Source organism: Gekko japonicus, unplaced genomic scaffold (assembly GCF_001447785.1).
Source record: "Gekko japonicus isolate JY-2015 unplaced genomic scaffold, Gekko_japonicus_V1.1 scaffold6754, whole genome shotgun sequence".
In the NCBI taxonomy this organism is placed as follows: Eukaryota; Metazoa; Chordata; class Lepidosauria; order Squamata; family Gekkonidae; genus Gekko; species Gekko japonicus.
Genome location: NW_015163834.1, coordinates 1,573 through 10,531, shown reverse-complemented (window position 1 = coordinate 10,531; position 8,959 = coordinate 1,573).

Genomic DNA, 8,959 nt, shown 5'->3' with positions numbered 1-8,959 from the left:
CACAGGACTTGCTTTCATTGGAGGACTCCCAACATGGCCTCTGCCTCTTGCAGTCTCCAGCCGACAGCCTGACTGGCTCCAGACTTCAGGCAGACTGCTCTCAATTCTCACAGACTGGTTTCCCGCCCAAAAGCTCCACTATACAAACAGCCCTTCCCGCCCAGGAAGTGACTCTCCCTCCTGCAGCATTCTGGGGCAGATCTCCTCACAGCCTTGATGGACTTCCTGTCCTCTCTAGGGAGCTGCCCTCTGACTGCTGGTTGGAGAGGGGGGGGGAGAGAAATGAGGAGGAGACTAGGCCAAGGCCTACCTCAGGTTTCATGGTCCCCTCCTATCTGGCCCACACCAACTTAAACATAGGCACAAAATGGCGTTTCTCCACAGAGGGAAACTGACAGAACTCCCTGGGGTGGGAGCTCCAAAGTTTTGGTGCCATGACTAAAAAGCCCCTTTTCGGGCTTCCACCCGTCTATCTTCAGAGAATGGATGCCACACTGGGCAAAGAATCCAGCTGAGGGAATCTTAAGCTAGATTTCCTTTTCTAAAGCAAGTTTCCAGCCATCCATGGCAAAAAAAGGTACGCTCTGAAGTGTCTAGGCAGTACCTTGATGTTTTTGGAAGCCGGAGAGGAGGCAGTGTAAGATTACAAATGGGCGTCCTGTGTACCCCCTGATTCGCACAAAGGGTGTGTGGCAGCATATCCTGGGTGGAGGCACTCTGATGCCCACTTTATGTACAAGTGGGCACAGTAAAATGTGACTTCTTTCATTATGCCAGGGCTGTTTGCTGCCACAACAGAGGAACAGTAACCTAAACTGGCCTATAAGTGTGCCACAGTACTTGTGGGGAACTTATTTTGACCGATCTATAAGCATCCCTGTACCACCATAAAATACAGTGCCACTATGTTTCCAATAAAGTCCCATACAAAATACTGCAACATTATGTGGGAAAGAAGGGGGGGAAATGGTAATGAGAATGTGATCATTAATTGTACTGTTAATGCCTCAAAACACCAAGACTGTTGTTGCTCCTGTGTAATGAGCATTAGAATTAGAAACCTAGGTGTGCTTCTTTTGGTGAAGGAAGGAGGGGCAGAAGCGGTTAACTTTAAAAATGAAGGCACATTTCCCAACAGAACATATCTTGGTGTTGCATCTATTACCCACTAGGTGACACCAAAGTGGCAGGCAAGTTTCAAAGATATTGGCCAAATAATTAGGACGAAAAAAATTGCTGCTCATGATTGGGGGGGGAATCAAAAACAATATTAAGTTTTCCAAATTGCTTTCCCCCGGTGGCTGAAAATATAAGAACACTTAGAACATGTTTAGAACACGCTTACAGACTCAGGGCTGTTTTTGAGCAGGAACGCACAGGAACGGAGTTCCGGCTGGCTCCCGAGTTTGCCACGCCCAGCAGGAACTCATTAGCATAACAGGCCACACCCAACAGCAGAAACTCATTAGGATTGGCTACATTAGGGGTGTGTGGGCTAACATGCAAAGGAGTTCCTGCTACAAAAAAGGCCTGGGTTTTGACAACAAACAAGGTAAGCAGAATAAGAAGCAAAAGGTGGGTGTGGCTGGATGACCACACTTCTGGTAACATGGGAATGCGGCCTAATAGGCCAATGAGTTGCGCTGTCAGAGGTGTGGCCTAATATGCTAATGAGTCCCTGCAGTTGGGTGTGGCCTATTATGCTAATGAGTTCCTGCTGGGCTTTTTCTACAAAAAAAAGCCCTGCTTACAGTAAGTCTTCATAGAGTTATATAGAAGATTTGTATTGCACACCACATCTTTGGTTTCACTTAGCATATATACTTAGATAATATTTCTGGACTCTTGTAGAGTTATGCACCACTAGGTGGGAAGCTAGACTTGTTCCTAAGGCAAGAGACGTTTCAGAGGTGGGTTTGCCACTGCCTGCCTCTGCGTCATGGCCCTGGTATTCCTTGGAGGTCGCCCTTCCAAATACTACCCAGGGCTAACCCCGCTTAGCTTCCAAGATCTGATGAGATCAGGCAAGCCGGGACTATCCAGGGCAGGGCAGGGCATAAGTAGCGTTACGGTAATAGAATCCACGCCAGTTTGCTTGATGTATAAACGTTGCCGAATTCATCTTTTCCCGGCGCGGGTTTTGAGACGACAGAATACACGCGGCCTTGAATAATACTGAAATGGTTGAAACTTTATTTAAAAAAAAAAAGAAGGAAAAGAAGAAGGGTGGACAAACGGGATCTCGAATGCAGAGAAGAGAATTGGCACATGGACATCATCCCTGCCTGACCCCTATGTCTCAGGGCAAAGAGGCAATCTCTGCGTCTCACTTGCCTCGAAAGCCCCCTCGCTGGGGGTCGCCCTACGTTGTCTGAGACCAGTGTTCCCTCTAAGCTGAGTTAGCGTGAGTCAGTTTTTTAGCCTCCGGCTCACACATTCCTGTCTTCGCTCGGGAAGGAGGGCTCCAGAGCAAACGGATTGATGCAGGAGCCAAATCGCTCGCTCACCACTTGAATGCCGGCAGCTCGCAAAGTAGGATTTTTGCTCACGAGACGCCACAGCTTAGAGGGCGCACTGATTGACAGTACTTTACACACACGGAAAAGGGTCGTGCTTGCAGGGATGAGGCCGCGTGAAGGAGCGCATGGCGGGAGAGTTTACGGATTCAGGCAGATGTGCAGAGCGCAACGAGGAACACGCTGGAAGGGCAAGGAAGCGGAAGCGGGCGAAGGCCGGCGTGAAACATGTTAGGTACGAAACACACATATAGGGTGGGGGGGGAGAGAAAGAGTCCTTCATTTCAACACTTTGCATTATGACCCACGAGACTTTATTCCACACTCCCACCGCTGAGAACAGAACCAGAGGATCCTGGTACCCCCCCCAACCCCGACGCCCCCCCACCTCACTGCATTCGCATGCAATCCCAAGACCAAACCACCAACAGCAGAGGAGCGAGAGACGAGCGGCTGCTAAGTCCGAAAACCAAAAACAAAAAGAAAGAAGAAGTCAATACTTCTGATTAATCTCCAGGGCATGAGGATACACTCGGATAAGCAAATACACCCTCCCCCCACCACCACTTTTCAACATTCGGCTTAGAAATTAAAACTCCCAGGAAACCATCCGCTTCCCCGCCACCCTCCTGAAATCGTTTTGCAGCCGGCCCGGGAGAGAGAAAGACATCTGCCCTGAGTTGGTATTAGGGATACGAAAAGGAGGGAAAAGGACAAATCACAGTATTGGGCAGGTCGTGTTTGGGCGACTGAGCCCCCCTCCGAGTCTGGCTCACTCTCCGTTCCCCGTCGATTTGAAGACGCCTCTGCCCCGCAGGAGTGCCCTGTTTGAAGAGCCCTGCTTGGCAGGGGTCCCCTTCTTGCCGACAAAGTTGCCCTTGAGGGGGTCGGGAGGATCGGGAGGGGTTACGGGGTCCTCGGTCCCCATGTGCTTCAAGGTCGTTTTCCCGAGAAGTTCCTTGAATACAGAATCCATGTTCCTGGCAACATCCTAGTCACAGAGAGAGAGAGAGAGAGAAAGCGCTGGGTCAAACTTCCCTCGAGGCAAGGGCTTGTTTACAAGTGTTTAGACTCTGCGTCGTGGCATACGTGAGCAGCAAGGGCTACCTGTAGCATTGCTATCCCGCAGCTCCCACATACAAAGCAAAAATGATTACTACTAAATTATAAATCTATAATGGAGCCTTTGAATGGTGTGGCCTGAGTAGGTATCAAATGCGGGAGAAACCAATGGGGATTTTTTTTTGGCTGCTCTGTACTGCTGACTCTGTATCCAGGAGGCCGTGAAGCATAATGCTGCTGAGCACTCCGAGATTTCTGAATTCAGAATTCTAGCAATAAACTGTAGTTGGTACTGGGATTAACCCAGTAGAGGAAGAAGAAGAGGATGAGGTGGAGGAGGAGGAGGAGGAGGAGATTGGATTTGTACCCTGCCCAACGCTACCCGAAGGAGTTTCGGTGCGGCTTAGAATCCCTTTCCCTTCCCCTCCCCACAACAGACACCTGGTGAGGGAGGTGGGGCTGAGAGAGCTCTTTCGAGGACTGCTCCTGAGAGAACAGCTCTGAGAGAACTTGTAACTGACCCAAGGTCACGCCAGCAGCCGCATGTGGAGGAGTGAGGAATCAAACTCGGTTCTCCAAGATCAGAGTCCGTGCTCCACTACACCAAAGTGGCTCTCCAAGGATGTCCGTTTAGAACCCCCAAATCATGTTTGGTAGCAAGGCCTCCACTCAAATGTCACAGCTAACCTTGGTTGACTGAAAGGATGAATGGTAGAAAGTAAAGTCCAATAATGCCCAGCACTGTCAGCAAGTCCATACGAGTTAATGGGAAGGGGAGAAAACTGAAAAGCGGATGCATTACCTTGTCCACTTCCACCCGTTTGTCCGTCAGCCCTTGCTTCTCAGAGCTGTTACCGCACCAGGGTCGTGGGGAGATTTCTGGCCTGGGCAAAACAAACAGAACGGAAAAGTGTTGCCCTTCAAACCGACATCCTGACGCATCATTTTCTCTGAAAGTCTCCACCATTCTACGCACGACAGAGCATTACTTCATGGTCTTTGTACACTGAACGGCGAGAAGTCCGGAGCAACCAGGACGAGTCGGGTCGCCAGCTCTGGGTTGGGAAATACCTGGAGATCTTGGGGGTCGGAGCCAAAACCTCCAAAGGAAGAGAAGAAGAAGAAGAGGAGGAGGAGGAGGAAGAAGAAGAAGAGGAGGAGGAGGAGGAGGAAGAGGAGGAGGAAGAGGAGGAGGAAGAAGATGAAGAAGAACAAGAAGAGGAGGAGGAGGAGGAGGAAGAAGAAGAAGAATTTACGTCTTCGGCACCCTCTCACCTTTCTGTGGGGTGGAAGGACCTGGGCTGGACGGCTTGCAGGAGGGGAAAGGGCAGGCGGCCCCCGTCCATGAACGGTGACGCCAGCTTGCGGATGGGGCTGCTCCCCCCACGCTGGCGACCCCCGACGCTTGCATCCGAGTTCACCCGCAGCCTGAGAAAGGGAAGAAGAAGAGGAGATTGGATTTATACCCTGCCTTTCACTACCCGAAGGAGTCTCAGAGCGGCTCACAAACTCCTTTCCCTTCCCCTCCCCACAACAGACACCCTGTGAGGGAGGTGGGGCTGAGAGAGCTCTTTCGAGGACAGCTTGTGAGAGAACAGCTCCGAGAGCGCTGGCTCTTCGGCTTTGAAACGGAGATGAGCACCGCAACCCTAGAGTCGGATTCGACTGGCTTTCGAGCAAGGGAACCTTTACCTTTACTAGAAGAAGGAGAGAGAAGAGATTGGATTTATACCTTGCCCTTCAGTACCCGAAGGAGTCTCAGAGCCATTTACAATCCCTTTCCCTTCCCCTCCCCACAATAGACACCCTGTGGGGGTAGGTGGGGCTGAGAGAGCTCTCAAGAGGACTGCCCTTGAGAGAACAGCTCTGAAAGAACCTGTGACTGACCCAAGGTCATGCCAGCAGCTGCACGTGGAGGAGAAGCGGGGATTCAAACCCGGTTCTCCCAGATTAGAGTCAGCGCTCCTAACCACGACACCAAACCAAAGGAGGGGCGTTTGTTTCCTAACACTTATGCACACACACATATACATGAAGCTGCCGTGTACTAAATCAGACCATTGGTCCATCGAGGTCAGTATTTTTTAATTTTTTTTAAAAAATTGAAGTTTTTATAGTAAAACAACACAACCATATATCTGAGCTATGTAATTACAAATGACGAGCAAATCCAAGAAACGACAAAAGCCTTGTGGAGTTTGCCTGTACTACGCAAGAAGTAGTTAACAAATTTAAAATAACATTTCCCCAGGAGTTACGTCCACCAGATGTTCAATCTAGTTCAATATGCCTTCTTTCTATACTCCTTATCTATCACCTTCTAAGCCAGGGGTGTCAAACATGCAGCCTAGGGGCCAGATCAGGCCCCTGGAGGGCTTCTATCAGGCCCGCGGTGGAACTGGCTGTCTTCTGCTGTTTCTTCCAGTGCTGCTGCTGCTGCTGCGTCATCGGAGGTTTGCAGCTTACAGATACACACCTGAGCAGCATACTCAAGACTGCAACAGCACAGACATTTTGATGTAATGATTCCGACCAAGAGGTGTCAGTTATCAGACACTGTTCAATAAACAAAATATTGCAAGAGTGCTGATGTTTTAAGCATGTTTTTATTTTAAGTTAAAAAAAAACACCCTTTGTGTTTGTGTCCTTTACAAAGTTTCTCATCTCCGCTACCTGGCATTACATTTTATGACACACACGGCCCGGCCCAACAAGGTCTCATTCATGTCAGATCCGGCCCTCATAACAAATGAGTTTGACACCCCTGGTCTAAGCATTCGAAGATCTCCAGCATGAAACTGCCCTAGTTGGATCAGGTAAGTAGATTTAATTCAAAAGTACATTAAGTTATGATAATGTGGATTTTTAGGTAACATCCCCTTTTCTGAGAGAGACTGTAGAATGGGGTACCACTATTTCACAAATCTTTCATAATTCTTACATGATAGAGACTGAGAGCCAAATGTTATCAGTTTCCCAAAGTGAAGTACTCCCATCAATGTATTCTCCAGGGTTGTAATGTAGGCACTGTCTTATTTTTCGAACGCATCAATATAGCTAGTCATGCTACTGACAATAATAAATGGATTGTTTCTGCTTTTGCTCTGTTAACTAGATCGTCTAACCACCAATTCAACAATACCGTCTCTGGGAGGCAGGGTAAGTTATAATGCATTATGATTTGTATCTCCTTCAAGACTCGTCCCCAAAAGACCTTAATATCATCACCACCCCCCACCCAACATGCAAAAAATAATCCAACTGACCACAACCTTTTCAACCGTTTGGGAAATGAGAAATCTTTCTCATTTGACACAGCCTTACCGGCGTTAAATACCACCCTATTGCCATCCTTACTGCTTGAAATCAAATGCTGAAAACCTTTGATTGAAAACACAGAGCTTTCCAAATCTGTAGCCAATCAGTTTCTTGAATTCTGTTCTGACAGTTTAGTTGCCATTTCATTTGGGTTTATTTGGTCAGTCATGTCCATTCAGACTGGCAGTGGCTCTCCAGGGTCTCAGGTCAAGGTCTTTCCCATCCCCTCCTGCCTGGTCCTTTTAACTGGGGATGCCAGGGATTGAACCCAGGACCTTCTGCATGCCAAGCAGAGGCTCTGCCACTGAGCCAGGGTCTCCGGTCAAGGTCTTTCTCAACCTGCCTGGTTCTTTTAGCTGGAGAGGCCGGGGATTGAACCTGAGACCTTCTGCATGCCAAGCAGGGGCTCTGCCACTGAGCCAGGGTCTCCGGTCAAGGTCTTTCCCATCACCTCCTGCCTGGTCGTTTTAACTGGGGATGCCGGGGATTGAACCTGGGACCTTCTACATGCCAAGCAGAGGCTCTGCCACTGAGCCAGGGTCTCCGGTCAAGGTCTTTCTCAACCTGCCTGGTTCTTTTAGCTGGAGAGGCCGGGGATTGAACCTGGGACCTTCTGCATGCCAAGCAGGGGCTCTGCCACTGAGCCAGGGTCTCCGGTCAAGGTCTTTCCCATCACCTCCTGCCTGGTCGTTTTAACTGGGGATGCCGGGGATTGAACCCAGGACCTTCTGCATGCCAAGCAGAGGTTCTGCCACTGAGCCAGGGTCTCAGGTCAAGGCAGCCATTTCCAGGACGGACATGAGCAATTCACACAAGTATCTCCCACCCCCAGCCAATACCATTTCTTGCAAAAAAGAAGTTCTTCTCTCCATCAAGAGGACTGTCATACCTGCTGGAAACTTCAGAAATAGACTCATCAAGAGACGGCCCGGTGTCAATCTCCAGTCTGGAGCTCCGGGGGCTAGATTGTTTCTCACTGCCAAGGAAAGTGGGTGGGATGACAGAAATGTATTAAGCAGCAGATGTTTCTGGCCTGGCTACACATATTTCCACAATTGCCTTTACAGAGTTCTCAGAGGCGGAGGTCCTTTGAAATTTCGTCAGGCTGAGAAGCCATTAATTACAGACCAACCTCCTCTTCAGCATAGAATGTCTCCCGGTTTCATTTTTCACTGTTTGGAAGTGCTCACTTCAGCATTTGTTTTAAAGCAAGAGTGAGTCCAAGAGCACCGTAAAGACCAGTGTTCCCTCTAAGCTGAGTTAGTGTGAGCCAGCTCACAGTTTTTTAGCCTCCGGCTCACACATTTTTTGTCTCCGCTCAGGAAGGATGGCTCCAGAGCAAACTAATTTCTGCAGCAGCCAAATCACTCGCTCACAGCTTTAATGCCAGTAGCTCACAAAGTAGAATCTTTGCTCACAAGGCTCCACAGCTTAGAGGGAACACTGGTAAAGACCGGCAAGATTTTCCAGGGTGGAAGCTTTCGAGAGGAGTTGTTGTTGTTATCAATTCGATTTTGAGGCTGCCCTTCCCTGCAAAGCAGGACTCGGGAGGGGGGGATGACAACAAAACTCAGCAGCACAACACGCTGCAGAGTACAAAACTACCACATTTAAACATTAAAACCTACAATACAATTTTTCAAAAAAATTATTTTTATTAAAAAATTTCAAATGTTTAACAGAGCAATACAAACATTGTCAACTTGGTGAGCTACACTAAGAAAAGCATTCTAAAAAAACCCCAGTTCAATAATACTTTTTAATGTGCCCTTATACTATTTAGTTGAGTAGTGCTAATTACATAGATATTTTGTATCGGGAGGCAATTCAAAGAAAAGGACTGAACTGACTAAGTACCGATCTTTGACTATGAAAAGAATGTTAACTGCTTTTTAACTTTATATCAAGAGGTCATTTCTCTCTAAAAAAAAAAGTGACAATTTTTCCGATGGATTGTACAAATCCCTCTCATTACGGCTCTCGTCGAAGAAGACCGTACAATTAATACATAAAATAATCCGCTCAAGAGGGCAGAAAATAGTCAAACGATAACATTTTCACAG